Here is a 16,362-nt window from a genome sequence, read left to right as displayed (position 1 = left end):
CCCTTTTACTGGTATAAAAAAGACAAGCAGCCTTGGCTGGGATTCCTACATGAGGGAAGGGAAAGAAGCTCTAGCCAGAGCAGGATTGATTTAATTATTTAACTGAATAATTAATTAATTAATTTAATTTAGTTTAATTTGACTTAATTAAGAAAAGTTCATGCTGCCTGTAGGACGCTATTGTTTAGTACTTCCAGCATTCCAACAGATGTCAGGCAGCCGGAATTAGAAGGCGCTGTTGTGGGGTGAGTGAAGTAGTGTCGGACGACCAAGCCTGTACCGCTAGCAGGAAGCCTTATTGCTCCCCGAAACCACGAAGCAGTCCTGGGAGGCTGTCTGATGTCGGGAGCGCCCTGTGTTCGAGGCCTTGCACAAGGCGGCCAGGATTGCCTTCTCCTTTTCATCTTCAATCTCCAACAGGTGTGAACGTGGTGTCTGGAAGAGTTGTGAACGTGGTGTCCCGGGGATATCTAGCCCTCACCGCTCTTCACTGGCGCTCCTTTTTTTTTTGGGGGGCATCTGGGGGGGATGGGGGGGGGGAAACCTCCTTTTTTGGCCCCCCGCCTCCCAAATCCCCCCCGGGGAAACCCCAAAGGAAATTTACTGTTTTTAAAATATAGTTTTAGTAAAATTTGGTTTGGGACCCTTGGGGTTTTTCAGCCTTCCCAAAGGGGGGCCCTTGCCTTTTTGGGGGAATGTACAGGGCAGCCCCCTTTTGCGGGGGCCTGTTTCCCCGCGTTATCTAATGCAGCTGGATTGGAAATGGGGTTGGCCGGGGAGTTGGGAGTTCTCGGCCTTTGGTAATCAAGGTAGTTTTGTTCTTACAGTTTAAAGATGCCCCTATCTGGGATTAAATTTAAATTGATTTTGGAACAAGTGATAGGGGCTTTTTTGTCCACCGTGACCTGGATGCGTTTTGGGCGGCCTTTTCCCTGGTAAAAAGCGCACCCTGGTGGTTCCTCTATGGGAAAAAGGCTCTAGCCGGCGAAGATTTAATTTTTACGAAAATTTTAATTTTTTTAGTTTTTGCTTTTGAAATTCATGGGCTGTGGAGCATTGTTTTTAGTACCGCTTCCACGGATGTCACGGGCTCGGAAAACCCCTGTTGTGGGGTGAAATTGGACGCCACCTGCCCCAAGGAAGCATGGGCTCCCAAAACCCCCCGTTCCGGCTTTGGCAACTGGAGCTTGTTCGGGCCCTTTGTCTCCACAGGGGCCTTGATGTGTTTCCTTTTTTTAAACCAAAGGTTAAGGTGTTTTAATCCTGGGGGTTGTTTTGAATACTGGCCGTCAGCTTTCTCCTCCTGTTGTGGGCATTCTGGGCGGTGGGATGGGAGATGGGGTTTAACCCCTTCTTCTTCCTATCTACCCCCCCAAATAAATGAAACAAAGGACAATGACTGTCTCCCCCCCTTTCCACTAGCTGTATGGACTCGCCGCCAACTCGATTTTCCGCGGGAAACCCTTTGGCTTTATAGGGTTTCCCCAAAGGGCGCTTTTCACGAGCTGGAATTAATGGTTCCGTTGGCTTTTTAGGCACTTTCTCCGCCTTTTGATGCTCCTGCTAGCTCAGCGGCCGGCAAGCGTGGGCTGGCTAAGGGGGGTGGTGTTGGGTTGCCAAGTAGGGGAGTATCTTTTTCAGTTTAAAACGAACTCCTTCCTTTTAAAATTGTTTTAGGCGGGAGATGGAATGGCTTGTCCGCTCCATGGAGCCTTTTGCACTTCCAGGACCTGCACCCCTTTTTACTGGTATAAAAAGCAGCGTTGGCTGAGGGATTTGCCTCAAGGTTTGGAGCGGAAAGGGGTTTATTATTTATGTTTAAAAAAATTTTAAATTTATTTAATTGACTAAAAAAGAAAGGCCCAGGCCCTTTGCTTCCCCAGCATTCCAGTGTCGGCGACTCGGAATTAAAAGGCCCTGTGTGGGTAGGTGTATGTCGGCGCCAACCCTGTACCGCAGCAGGGGGGTACTTCCCAAAACCGGGAAGTCACTGGGGGACAGCCTGCAGCGCCCTTGTCAGCTTGTTCCGGCGGCCGGATGTCCCTTTCCCCTTTAATCTCATCCAGGTTAAACGCGTGTCTGGAGTTGTAACGTGGTGTTCGAGGAATATCTAGCGTCCCCCTTTTTTATACCAATTTTTTTTTTTGGGAAGGGGATGGAATAGAGGTTTAACCCGTCCTCTCCTTGCCTGGTCTCCCCTCCCCCTCCCGCGGAAACACCAAAGGGCCAACTGATGCCCCTTAAGACTCCACCCAGCTGATGGACTTTTTACAACCAGGTTTTCCCGTGGAAACCCTTATTTTACATGGACCTTGGCCAAGGGCGCGTCGAGGCCTGAATGTCACTTGTTTCCCCCTTGGCGCTTGCTTAGGGCAGCTGTTTGGCAAGTTGATGTATGCAGCTGACGAGGGGCAGACTGGGCTCTCCTGGAGTTTGTGGCACGGCTTCGGCCCTTTTGGGCCCCTTAATGGTTCTGTTCTTACATTTTAACGATCGTCCCATCCTACCTAATTAAATTGATTTGGGAACAGGATGGGGGCTCGCCACCCGCTTCGACCTGTATTCCGTCTCCGGGGTTGTGCACCCCCTTTGGGGAAAAAAGGGGAAGCAGCTTGGCTGGGTTCCTACTTGAAAGGAAAAGGCCTCAGCACAGGATGATTTTTTTCCCCCCAAAATTTATAAATTTAATTAGCTTTTGACAATAGGTCAGCTGCTGTAGGGCTTTTGCTTTGTCCGCATTCAACAGATGTAAAGGGTTCTTAGGCCCTTGTTTGGGGTGTTGGGTGTCACGGTACCTGCCCGCAGAGGAAGCCATTGCTCCCGAACAGGCAGCCCACCTGTTTGTCCAGGCCTTTTGACTTGGTTACAAGCCGTGCCCCCTTTTATTAATTAACAGGTACGTGGGTTGAAATTGTAACTATTCTCGGATATCTACTTCGTACTTTTCATTTGCTTCCTTCTTTGTTGTGCATCTAGGGCGTGGGGAGATGGGGTTAAAGGGCCTTTCCTGCATGGCTACCTTCCCCAAATAAAGGCGCCAAACACCAAAGGACCTTGATTCCCTCCCCCCAGCTCCCCCAGCTTTTCGGCTCTTTCCGGCAACCCGGTTTTCCGCCGTTGTGGAACCTTGGGCTTTGTATCCAGCCTTGCTCCAAGGGGGCCCCGCCAAAATTCCACAGGTTCCCCCGGCTTTCTGGGCAGCGCTCCTCCTGCGTTGAGCTTCTCGCAGCGGCGATCAAGGGGTAGTTTCTGCCTGGGATTTATCATCGTCCGACCTTGGCAAGACAAGTGTAGTATGTCTTATCAGAATTCTTCGCCCCTTCTGGGCCTATTTAAATTGTTTTGGCAGGGAGGATGAATAGGGTTTCCGCCACTCCCCCTGACCGGTTCAGTATTCCAGGAGGAAATTCCTACTGGTATACCAACAGCCTTGGCTTTCTCAATGGGGGAAAAGCCTTAGCCAGAGCAGGATGTTTAATTTTCCTATAATTTTTTATATTTTAGTTTAATTTTTAATTAAAAAAGTTAGGGCGCTTGCCGGTTTGCTTGAGATTCCGCTTTCACAGATGCAGGGAGGCTGGTTGGGGAAACCCTTTTTGGGGGTTGGAGTCGGACGTTCAGCCTGTTCCTTCGGGGAAACCTTTTTAAGCCCAGCCCAAAAGCGTCGCAGGTGCTGAGGGAAGTCAGCCCTGTGGCCAGGCTTGTTAAAACCGGCAGGGGTTCTTTCCCTTTTTTCTTTATTAAACAGGGTAAGGTGCGGGGGTAACTTGTGGGGATATCTGTCACGCTTTCATGCGCCTTTTGTTTGTATGGATTAGGGGGGATATGAGAGTTAAAGCGCCTTTCCTTCCGGGTCCTACCGCCCCCCCAAAATTTCCACCCGTGGAAAACCCGGGGGTATGCCCCCCCCCCCCCTCCCAGCGGGATGGACCTTGTTCCGCCAACCGAGGTTTTCGCGTTGAGGAAACCCCTTTGGCTGTTCAGGCCTTGGCCCCAAAGGGTGGGCCGTTTGTCCGGCTGGAATGTCAATGGGTTAGCCTCGGCTTGCTTAGCGCTGCTATCCGCCGTATGTTTCCACATGCCATGGGCGCGGGCGGCTGGCTGGGAGTTTGTGGTAAACTCGCCTTTTCCAGACAATGTAGTTCTTTCCCCGTTAAATCGAACCCCTATGGGCCATGTGTAATTTTTCAGGGAGTGGAATAGGGTTCTCTTCACTCCGCGTTCCCTGGTATTGCAGTTTTCCCGGCCGTGCATTTCCCTTTTTAACTGGTTCGAAGCAGTTTGGCGGGATTCCCCCATTATGGAAGGAAAGAGTCTGAGAGCGGGCCCTTTTAAATTAAATTAATTTTTTTAAAATAAAGGGTTTTTTTCTATTGAAGTTATGGTCCTGTGGCTAGTATTAGTCTTCCAGTTCCAACAGATCAGCGGCCGGAATTAGGGTGTTTGGGGGAGGGGAAGTTGGGCCCGCCTTACCTAGCGGAACCTTATTAAGCCCAGAACCTGACATTCTGCACTGTTTTTGGCAGCGCCTGTGTCGAGGCTTGTCACACAGGCAGGCCAGGATGTGCCTTTTATTAATTCCAACATGTAAAGTGTGATAAGAAGTTGTAATGGTGTTAGGAACTATTGACCGCTTCACTGCGCTCTTCTGTTTGTGGGCTTTCCGGGGCGGGGGGAAATGGAGAGGTGGTTTCCGTCCTTTTGCTGGCTACCCGCCTCCCCGGCCACAGCGCCCAAACCCAGAGGGCTCAGCTGTGTCCCCCCTCCACGCCCCCACCCGAATGGCTCTCGTTTCGAACTCCGGGGGTTTTCGTTCAACCTTGGGCTTGTTCGGCCTGCCCCAAAGGGGGGCCGTTTTGTCCCAGCCTGATGTCACTGGGTTCCTCTCCGCTTTGCTAGGGGCTTTTTCCCAGTTGTGGCTTACCATCCCTGCCTTGGGCGGGCGGGGTGCGGCCTGGATTTTAACGCTTCTCGCCTTTCTAGCAGTAATCGTTTTATCAGAATCTGATCGCCATCGGGGCCAATTAAGTTTTGGGACAGGGGATGGAACGGTTTATTACCTTGCCGACCTGTATTGAATTTCCCAGAGGTCACTTTCTCCTTTCTGGAAAACAAGACTCCCCAGCTTGGCGGGGGCCCTTTGAGGGGAAATTGTTTCCCGGCTTTTTGGGTTTAATTTTTTAAACTGTTATTATTCATTTAATTATTTATTTTAAATTTGACTAATAAGAAAAGTTCATTTGCGAGGAGCCTGAGTCTTCCAGCATTCAAGATGTAGCAGTAATTGAAGGCGTTTTGTTAGGAAAAGGAACCGTTGTCCGCAAAGGGAAGATTAAAAGCTCCAACCAGAAGAATTAGGCTGTCTGATGGGTAGGGTGTTCGGGCCTTGTTAAAAGGCGGCCGGAGTTTCCCTTTTATTTTCCCAACCAACAGTGAGGCAGGTCTGAAAGGTGCGGGTGGCGGGATGTAGCTGTCCCTTCATTTCCCTTTTGTGGGACGGGGGGGAAGGTGGTGGTATCTCTTCCCCGGGTTTCTCGCCTAATCCCAGGGGAACAGGAAAGGCCTTACCTTCCCCCCTCCCCCGCCCCCCCCTGAACGCCCCCCGTTCGGACAACCGAGTTTTCCTGCTTCACCCTTCTTTGATCGGGCCCGGCTCCAGGTGGGCTTTTCCGAGCTTTCCTTGGGTCTCGCCCGCCTTTTCAGGGCAGCTTTCCTGGGCATTTGATGCCCATGCCCGCGGGCAACGGTGTGGCTGCCTGGGAGTTTTGCATCGGTTTTCGCCTTGGCATGGGGTACCTTCTTTTTTTTCTGTAGTCCCTGGGACCATTATTAATGATTTTGCAGGGTTTCAGGGTTGTCTCCCTCACGGCGACCGGTATTGCAGTGATTTGGGCGGGTGATTTTCTCCTTCCGGTTAAACAAGACAAGCAGCCTGGCTGGGTTTTCTACTATGGGAAAAAAAGCCCAGCCGAGCCAATTGTTTTAATTATTTATGAAAAAAAATTAATAAGGGTTTAATTTATTAAATTTGAAAGTTACAGTCTTGGGCTTTGCTTTGTCCCCCAGATTAACAGAGTCAGGCGAGGCCGGTTTAAGCCTTTTGGGGTGAGGAAGCAGGCCGGAAAAACCCCTTTAGAGAGGAAGTTTATTAACCCAAAAAAAGACCCAGCGGTCTGAAGCCTGAAAGGCCCCGTTCGGGGCCCTTGTTAAACAGGCGGCCCAAGGTAGCCCCTTTTTTTAACCCCAACAGGTGACCGTTTCGAAGAGTTGTGACGTGGTGTCTCAAGGAATCTGGAAACCCGCCTTCAGCCTCCCCTTGTTTGGGGCTTAGGGGCGGGTGAGTGGTGTGGTTACGCCTCTCTGCGGGTACCGCTCCCCAAATCCCACCCGGCGCCAAACCCCCAAAGGGAAACTGACGTCCCCCTGCCAAATGTGCCCGCCTCCCGTTCCGCCACCCGGGTTTTCCCCTTTTGGCAACTCCCGGGGCCCTTGACCAGGCCTTGGCTCCTGGCCCGTTTTCACGCCGTGACTGTCACAGGGGTTTCACCTCGCCTTCTTGGGGCTTTCCCCTGCCAAGTTGTTTTACCATGCAGCGCGCATGGGCGACGGGGGCTGGCTGGCCTGGGGAGTTTTGGTCGCTCTGGCCTTTGGCTAAAAGTGTAGTATCTTTCTTATCAGTTTAATTTATCCCCCTTTCTGGGACCATAAAATTGTTTGGAACAGGATGGAATAAGGGCTTGCTCCGCCACCCAACCCACCTGGTATTGCAGTTTAGGCGGTCCTTTTCCCTTTACTGGTATAAACAAGACAAGCAGCCTTGGCGGGGGCCCTTTGGGAAGGAAAGAAGCTCTAGCCAGAGCAGGATTATTTAATTATTTAATAATAATTAATAATTATTTAATTTACTTAATTTGAGCTTAATGGAAAAAGTTCTGGGCTGTTAAGATTGTAATTTTTCCTTTTTAAAGTGTAAGGAAAAAATTAGAGGCCCTTTTGGGGTAGTGAAGATTAACACCAAGCCGACGAGCAGGGTTATTAAGCTCCCGCCTGGGTCTGAGGCTGTCTGAGGCTGAGCCCCTTTGGCCTTTCCAACAGGGGCCAGGAGGCTTCTTTAAACTTTCTCAACGTTGTACGCGGTCCAAAGGTTTCTGTTTTCCAGGGATAGGGTGCAAGGTTTAACTGCGTCTCTTCTTTTTTTGGGGGGCTCAGGCATGGGGTAAATTTGGTTTGGTCTCTCCCTGCCTGGTTCCACCTCCCAAACCCCACCCGCCCCCCCAAAGGACCACGCTGCCCCAACCCCCCACCCCCCCTCCCCTCCCCGCCCGGCTATCCCGGGAACCCGGGTTTTCGCGTTGTGGCAGCCTTGGGCTTTGTATCGGGCCCTTTGGCCAAGGGGGGCACCCTGCACGGGCCTGGAATGTCACATGGGTTCCCGCTCTGGGCGTTTTGTCTTAGGGCAGCTCTTCCTCGCAAGTTGATGCTTACCATGCAGCATGCGCATCAAGGCCTGGGGCTGGCTGGCCGGGAGTTTGTGGCATCGCTCCGCCTTTGGCTAAGATCATGAGTATCTGTTCTTATCAGTTTAATATCATCGCCCTATCTGGGACCATATATTAAATTGATTTGGAAGGGAGATGGAATAGGGTTGCTCCGTCCACTCCAGATCGACCTGGTATTGCAGTACTTCAGGGGTATTTCCTTTACTGGTATAAACAAGCAAGCACTTGGCTGGGATTGCCTATATGAGGAAGGGAAAAAGCTTAGCCAGAGCAGGATTGATTTATTTTAACTGAATAATTAATTAATTAATTAATTAATTTAGTTTATTGATTAAGAAGGCCTGCCTGTAGGCGCATTGCTTTATATTTCCAACATCCAACGAGGGTCGGCAAGGTTGAACGGGGTGGTGGGGTGGTGTAATGGGCCAGCTCGCCTGCCGCTACCGGGAACCAAAGTCCAGAACCGAAGAGTCGCGGCTGTCTGAGCGTTCAGCGCCTGTTTCAGGCCTTTTCACCACCCCAGGTGTGCCTTTTCATAAATTAGCGGTGTAACGGGTTCTAAGGTTACGCCGGGTTCAACACAGCCCGGGGTCACTGTCCCTCTTTTTATCCCCCCGGGCGGGAGGGGTTGTTTAACCGCCTCTTCCCTGGCCAACCCCGCCCCAATCCCCCCCCAAACCCCAAAAGGAAAAAGGTCCCTCCTCCCCGCCTCCCATCCCAGCTTTCGCTACGCCAACCCAGGGTTTCGCCGGGCAACCCTGGGCTGTTCAGGCCTTGGCTCCAGGGGGCCCTTTTGATAGGCCGGGGATGTCCATGGGTTCAGCTGCTTGTTAGGCAGGCTTCCTCTGCCAAGTTGAGCTAACAGGAGTTTTTGCTTTTGCCTGGGATTTAGGACCGGGCCTTTTTTGGAAGGTTTGGGCATCGGTTGATATTGTACTCCATCGGGGACCAATTTTGTTTTGGAACAGGAATGAGGCTTGCCCGATAGATCGAGGTATTAGTCTTCCGGGAGCAAAGTAATTTCCTTTACTGGTATAAAAGACAAACCTTGGTGGGGTTGCCTATAGAGGAAAGGGGAAAAGCCCAGAGAGCGGTTGATTAATTATTAATTGAATTTTAAATTAATTAATAAAGGGGTTTTGAAATTGAAAAGTTCCACCGCCTGTGTACAGCTTTATACTCCAGATTCCACAGGTCCAGGTTTAATGTCCGAGGCGTGTTGAGGCAGTTGACGGTGCCAGGAGGTTTTTCCCTCTAACCCAGCTGGGCTCCGGGAGTGGGGCCCCGTGTTCGAGGTTTTCCCACGGCCTTTTGCCTTCTCCCTTTTTTCCTCAACCCAAAGGGTGAGTGGTGTCAAGATTTTCTTTGTCTCGGGTTCTACCGAAACCGCCCACTGACGCTCCTCTTTTTTGGCATCGGGGATGGAGTGAGTGGGTTTAAAAAGGGTCCCTTTGCCTGGTTCCCGCCTCTCCCCAGGGCCACCCGGCCAAGATGCCCTCACGCCCGCCTGGCGTCCTTTCGCCGGGCTGCACCCCCCGTCCCGAGCCCCGCTTTTATGGCTTTCCGCCTTTCCAGTATTAATTCAATTTTTTCCGCCTTTTGGGCACCCTTGAAGTTTGTACAGGGCTGGCTGGAGGTGGGCCCTGTGAGCCCTTGGAAGTCAATGAAAAAACGGGTTTTTGTTATCTAGGGAAATAAATGTTTTGCAATTAAAAAGTTTGGTCAGTAGGCCCTTTGAAGTTCAGGGCGAGTGCTCCTGTGAATTCAGAAACGCTTGTGGGGCTAATTGGGGAAGGCAAGCTTTGGGGGGATTGTTCAAATTAACATCTGATTTTTAAAGTTAAATTTAGTTAAAAAATTTGAACGTCTATGTGTGGCTTGCTCGGGCACTTTCCACGCACGACGGATGGCCTTTAGGCTTTACCTTTTCGGTTCTGAAGGTAAAAGGGAAACACGCCTGCCCCCTTTCCCGACCCCTCTATAGTAAAAACCCGGCGGTGGGTATGTGTGGCAGCCCCTTTTTCCGCCCTTTCCAGCGAATTTTCCATTATTCCCTTTTGCTAAAAGTTTGCGTGTTTGCCTGCAAAGTTCCCCGCTTCAACATGGGCTTTGGTTGGGGGGGCAGCTTTGGTGGAGTGAGATGGTAGTCTTTCCTTGCCTGTTCCCCTCGGGAACCTAATTACTCGAAACAGAGGGCTGCTGCCCTGCGCCCTTTTCCCCTGTTAGGGCTTTTTCCGCGGGTTAAAACCAGCATCCTTTGGTTAAGCTTGGAAGGGTGGTTGTTTCGAAAATTAAACGTTCGGGTCCGCTCGCCTTTTACAGCCTTTTGTGGATGCCATGAGGGGGAAAAAGTGGGGCGGGGGGTTTCCGGTTTTGAAATTAGTTATACCTTCTCACCCAAATTCGAACCACGCACCTTTAAATTCCTAACAGGACAATGTTGCCTTGTCCCCAGCCGGGGGTTCCCACTTCCTACGGTATGGCTGCAGTTTCGCACCTGAGGGGGTTGTCACGCCCTTGTTCACCTTGTTATCGGGGGTTGGAAGGTTTTGTTAAACCCTTGGTGGTCAGGTCCGACGTTCCGGGAATCGGCTTCCCCCTCCGGCCCTCTTGGGCTGTTCGTGTGAAGGGGCCGCCATGCCCGCCGCTGGACCCTGGCCTTACGGGCACCCGGGCCTATGTCCTAGCCCCCCTGTTTCGGCCTGGTTCAGGCGCCGTTCCCCCCTTTTATTTACTCACAGGGCCTTGGTTGGGGTTTGACGGGGTGGATAGGGTTCTCAGCTCCTTGGGTCAACTGTATGCTTTTCCCTTGTGCTCCGGCAATGGGGGGGTGGAAAGCCTCCGGCCTGGCTCCCTCTTATAAAGGAAACTCCCACGGGACAATAATGACCTGAAAAATAAGGTATTCCCGGGTTATTGAAATTGAAGTACTCCTTGGGCTATTGTATACCTTCGCATTCCAAAGATGCACCCGAGGCTTGGAATGTAAGGGGTTTTGGCGAGGTGATATTAGGAACCCTTATTTCCAAAAAGCTTTTAGCTGAAACGGAAGAGCCTGCCCGGCGTCTGTACGTTTCCCTTTTGAGGCTAAATGAGCTTTTATTTAATTGCGCCCATCTGGCTACCTTTTTTTGGGGCAGTGGGGTTGGAAATGTGAGACGTGGTTTGGCTTTCTCGGGCCGGTTCCCTTTCACTGGAAAACCCAAGAACCTTGGGGTCTAAAGGGGGAGCAGGAAGGTTGGAAATGGTTTTAACCCCCCTTTTTTTTTTGGGTCTAGGGCTAATAAGGGGGCCAAAGCGCTTCCGGGCCCTCCCTCCCGAAAATTCCCAAACGTTCGGCCCCGGCTCCCAGGGGGGGTAACCGGTTTACCTTGCTGGTATACAGGCCTTGGCTCCGGGGGCTGCTCCCGAGGCCGTAAATGTCACAGGGGCCGGTTTCTGGGCGCTTTCCCGCGCCAGTGTTTCCTCCTAAATTTTACTCCCGGTTAAAAGCAGGCTGGGTTGCTGGCCAGGGATATCTGCCTACGTTTATTGACCTTTTGTTTGGGAATTAGTGGATAGTAAGGGGTTTAAAACATTCCTTTGCCTGGTCTTCTCGGGGCCCAAATTCCAACTTTTGGGAAAAAGGGCTGGTGGGTTGCTCAAGCCACCCAGCAGGACCTTAATTGATAAACCGATATTTTTCTGAAACCCCCCGGAAAGCCTGCTCGGTGGGGCGTTGCCTATTTCTGTTCCAAGGTCAGCGGCGGTTGAATTTGGGAGGTTTCCTGATTTACCTCTTTAATTAAGTCCCTTTTTGGGCTTATGAAGTGATGTGCCTTGGTAAAGCTTTTCCTTTCGTTTCACTTCCCAACCCTTGGGACTAAATTAAATTGATGTTTAAAGATATAGCTTGTCGGCACCACGCCGCTCCTTTTTGCTGGGAAAGCCTTTTTTACGCTCCTCAACGCCTCGGGTTTATCAGGGACCCAGGGCAGGCCTTTCCCAAAGGCGGTGTTTTCTACTTTTAAACAACAATGGAGTGTTTGGGTTGTGGCTCCTTTTGCTTTCAAGTAACGTTCTTTGGCTGAAGTCCTTTCTTTGTTTTTCAAAGGGGCCAAATGGAAGGGGGTTGGGTAAAGCAGGTCACGTTTGCTTTCCGGCTCCCCTTTTGTAAAACAGAAACCCCCCAAAGGGCACTATTGTCGCCCCTTCGGCCTTTTAATTTCCCGGGATGTCTCCTTCCTCCCCTTTCGTTGAAAACCAGACTGGAGGGTTTCCTATACACGTTCAGCCCCTTTTGTTTGTTAGGGGGATGGAGAGCGCTTTAGCAGGCCTTAGGCTGATTCAAAAGTTAAACAGACGGCTTTGTCTCACCGCCACCTCCAGTTTCCCCGTTTCAGGCTCGTTGAACGGGGTTTGGTGGCGGGCACGGGTTGTTTTCGTCTCGGCCTTTGGCAAATAAATGTAGTTTCTGTTTTTACGTTTTTGATGCCTACGGGGCCTTTTAAATTGTTTTTGCAAATGAAAGGGGCCTGCCCCAAAGATCGCCTGGTTCTGCTTCCAGGCTCACCTCTTTTGGTTAAACGGCCCCTGGCTGGGATTGCCTTGAGAAGGGGAAAAGCCTTCCCAAAGAGATGTTTTGCAAAAATTAAATAATTCCCATGGGTTAATTGCTTTTAAAACATGCCCCGAGGTGGATGTACTCGCTTCCAACAATTCGGAGGCTAATTAAAGGCCTTTGTGGGTAGGAGTTGTCACGTAGCTTCCTAGCGGAAGCCTTATTAGCTCCAGGCCCCCAGGCAGTCTGCACTGTCGTGTTGCTCAGCCCCTGTGTTCGGGGCCCTTGCCAAGGCGGCCGGATTGCCTCTCCTTTCTTTCAAACCCAACGGACGGGGTTTCTAAAGGTGACGGTGTCTCGGGGGATATTTAATTCATTTTATGAGTTATTGTTTGTGCCTAGGGGGAATGATGGGTGTGGTTTAAACCCGTCATTCCCCTGGTTACGCTCAAATGCACCGCGGGGCCCCCAAAAGGGACAACTGCTGTCCCCCCCCTGATCCCCATATGGTTATGTTTATACAACTCCGGGTTTCCCTTGTGGCAACCTTGGCTTTAGATCGGCCTTCCTTCCGCTTTTCACGAGGCCGGGATGAAGGGTTCGGTCGGGTTGTCGGGAAAGCTCTTCCTGCGGTTATGTTTCTGCACTGGCGGCGGGCAAGGGTTGGGCTGGCGGGTGGGAGTTTGTGGCCGGTCTCCTTCTCCTAATCATTGATCCACAGTTAATTCTGATCGTCCCTGGGACCATTTTAAAATTACTTTGATGGGAGGGAATAGGGTTGCTGTCCCCACCCGAGGGGATTGGGGTACCAGGGCCCCTTCCCCTGGAATAAAAGGCCAGCACCTGGGGGCCCTCCCTTGGGAAGAGCCGGGCCAGGCAGGGTTTTTTAACTGAGAATTATCCTTTTTAAAAATTTAGTTTAAATTGCTTATTAAGAAAGTCATTGCGGCCTGTGGACGTATTGTTTTAACTCAGCATCCGATTAGGGCAGGTTCTTGAGGCCCTTGGTGGGTGGAGGGGCGGGCACCCCGGGTTTAGCAGGACCCTGCTCCGAACCAAGCATGAGGCTGTCTATTTTCAGCGCCGTTTGGGGAAATTGTTACGGGGGTGAATAGGCCTTTTTACTTCTTTCAACAGGTTTAACGTGGTGCTGAGAGCTGGAGTTTCTGGGAACAGTGCACGGTTTTCCTGGTTCCTCTTTGTGGGGGATTAGGGGCGGAGGGAGAGGGATGTTTTTTAAAAACCCCCTTTCCTTGCTGGTCTAGCCCCAATAGGCCCACCGGGGGCCAATGATGTCCCCTTCCCCCAGCCACCCCATTGGGCCGTTCGGTATGGCCAACCGAGGTTTTCGCTGCGGAAACCCTTTTTTTGACGGCCTTGGTTTCAGTGGGCCCTTTGTGAGGCCTGGAAAAGATGGGTTCAGCTCCGGCCTTGTCTTACACTCTCCCCCTGCAGGTGATGCTTTGAAGCGGGCCGCTGGGCAAGCTCTGGCTGCCCCGGGTTTTGGCCTCCGCTTTTGGCTAGCAGGGTTTTGTTTATATTTAAACGCCTTTCTGGGGCCTATTTTAATGATTTGGAAAGGAGTTGGAAGGGGCTTCTCCCCACTAGCCTACCGTGTGCAGACTCCAGGAGCGGTGCATTTTCTTTCTGGAAAACGAACAGGCCTTGGCTGGGATGCTACGGGGGAAAGGAAGAACCCTTACCGGCAGGATTGTTTTAATTATTAATAATAATTAATTAAAATTATTTATTTTTTTTGGATTTAAATTAAGAAAGTTCGGCGTGGAGCTTTTTTTACTTAGCTTTCCCAACAGATGTGAGGGGTCAATTAGGCGGTTTGGGGTGAGGATATTATACAATTGATGAGGAAGTTAATTAAGGCTCCCAAACCCGACAGTCCTGCAGGCTGTCTGTGGGCTGCGCTTTGTTTCGGGGCTTTCAACGGGCGCCGGATGCCTTTTTTTAAACTCACAGGTGTAAAGTGTGTCTGAAGATTGTGAACGGTGCTGGGGGGATTTATCGCACCCAAAAGTCCTCCTCTTGTTTTGCTGGGCATCTGGGGCGGGAGAGGTGGAGGTGGATTAAAGCCGCCTTCTTGCTGGTTCCCCCGCCCCCAAATCCCCCAGGCCCCCCAAGACAAGCCGTCCCTCCTCCCAGCCCTCTTCCAGCATCTATGTTCGGAAACTGGGGTTTTCCCAGCGGGCCAACCCTCTTTTCACCCTCAAAGGTGGGCCGTTTGCCCGGGCCGGGGGTTCCTGGTTTCCCACGCCTCGCCGTCTTACGGGCGCTGCTTCCTCCTCAGTTGGTCCATGCGTGGCTTGGAAGACGTCTGGCTGGCCTGGGGTTTGCAGGGCCAACTTCAAGGGGCCAGTGTATTCTTTTTCTTAATACTGTCGCCCTCCGGGGGAATCTTAAATGTTTTTGGGAAGGGAGGGAAAAGGGGGCTTGCTCCAGCCCCCATCGGGGCCCTTTGGTATTCAGTTTCCAGGGGGTTCATCCCTTTCTGGATAAAAGACAAAGTTGGCCAGGGGTGCCTTGAAGAAGGGGGCCTGCCAGGCAGTTTGATTTTTACCCCTAAAATTAATTTTAAATTTTTAAGTTTAATTTGACTATTGGGAATTCATCGGTGGGAGAATTGCTAGTGGACTCGATTCCAACATGTGGCGATGAATTAGACCTTTTGGGGTTATAATAGTTAACCCAAGCGAACCGCTTGCAGGGCTATTGGAAACACAAGCTGTCCGGCAGGCTGTTGATGTCGCTGGGTGTGTTGGGTTGTTTTTACACAGGGAGTTGTTTCTTTTTACTTCCATTTGGGAAAGTGGGTTCGAAAGTTGTGACGTGTGTCCGGGGAAATTTGCACACCTTCACTAGCCCCTTTTTTGGGACTGGGGGGGTGAGGTGGATGGTTTTTAAAGCCCCCTCTTCTGCCTGCCCTACGCCCCCCAAAACCCCCACCGGCCAAACCCAAAGGGACCAACGCTGTCCCTCCCCCCCCCCCCCCCAGCGTATCGGCACCTCGTCCGCCAACCCCCCTCACTTGGGAAACCCTGGGTTTGTATCGGCCTTTGGCCAGGTGGGTTTTGCCCGAGGCCGGGATGTCATCAGGTTCCGCCCCAAGGCGTTTTCTAGGGCAGCTGCTTCCTCCTCCCGTTGCCATGAGCTGCTGGGAAAACCCTTGGGCCTGGCTGGCTGGGAGTTGTGGCTGGCTTTCGACCTTTTTCAAGTCGTGTTATCTGCTTCTTTTAAAAATTGTCGTCCCTTTTTGGGACCATTTAAATTGATTTTTGGACAGGAATGTAGGGAGGGGCCGTCACCGGCCTGGTTTGGATACTTCCAGGAGCGGTGCTTTCCCTTTAAATAAAAGACACGCTTGGGGGGTTTGCCTCTATGGGAGAAAATGTTAGGAGATAATTTTTAATTTAATTAATTAATTAATTAATTAGTTAATTGACTTAATTAAAAAGTTCAGCTGCTGGGGGCCTTTCCTATATTGGGAAATTCAGGCAGGCGTGGAGGGTGTTGTGGGGTGAGTGAAGATGCAACCAACCCTTTACCGCTGCAGGAAGCCTTTTTAAAGCTCCCAGAAACCTTTAAAGTCCCAGGCTGTCTGATTCGCTGCAGCGCCCTGTTTTCGAGGCCTTGTTAAACAGCAGGCGGAGGTTTTCCCTTTTTCTTAATCTCCAACAGGAGCGTGGTGTCTGAAGAGTTGTGACGTGGTCTCGAGGAACTGTCCCCCCGTCCCTTCTTTTTTTCATTGGGGGGAGGTGGAGTGGTTTGCTCTCCTCCCCCACCCCCCAAACCCAACCCCCCAAAGGATTCCCCCCCCCTTTCCCCCCCCCCCGGGCCCCGGGCCACCACGCTTTCCCCCCTCAGCTTTCCCTTTAACCAGGTTCCTCTGGCCTTAGTTTTTCCCAGGTTGCAACCTGGCGCGGCGGGGTTTGGGCCCCGGCTTGGTTGGCATGTCTTCTCCTTTTAAAAGGGGGATTTAAAATTTTTTTGGGGGAAAATTGTGTTTTCCCAGGGGAGATTGCGTCCTTCCTTATTACAAACCCGGTATTTTTTGGGGAAAAGGCGCAAGGGTTTTATGGAAAAATAAATTATTTTTATTAAAAAAAAATTTTTAATTTATTTGAAAAAAAGGGCGGGTTTTTAAAATTTTTTTGTAGGGTTAAAGGGTTTTTGGGTTTTGAAAACTCCAGGTCGGGGGGCCCGGTTGGGGCCCGGGGCCCGGTTGGCCCCTTTCAAAAAGTAAATTTAAAACCCCGGGTGGCTGGCCCGGGTTTTCCGGCCCTTTTGGCCCCATTTTGGGTTTGGGCGGTA

The 16,362-nt window shown here is 51.2% G+C and overlaps 1 pseudogene; it reads left to right on the top strand.

Moving 5' to 3' along the window:
• Window positions 1–7,536: 7,536 nt before the first annotated feature.
• LOC120520257 lies at window positions 7,537–7,702 on the top strand (annotated as a pseudogene).
• Window positions 7,703–16,362: the final 8,660 nt, after the last annotated feature.

The sequence above is a fragment of the Polypterus senegalus genome, unplaced genomic scaffold, assembly GCF_016835505.1.
Source record: "Polypterus senegalus isolate Bchr_013 unplaced genomic scaffold, ASM1683550v1 scaffold_673, whole genome shotgun sequence".
NCBI classification, from domain to species: domain Eukaryota; kingdom Metazoa; phylum Chordata; class Cladistia; order Polypteriformes; family Polypteridae; genus Polypterus; species Polypterus senegalus.
The sequence above is the reverse complement of the archived record's forward strand: the minus strand, read 5'-3'. Positions and strand labels throughout refer to the sequence as shown.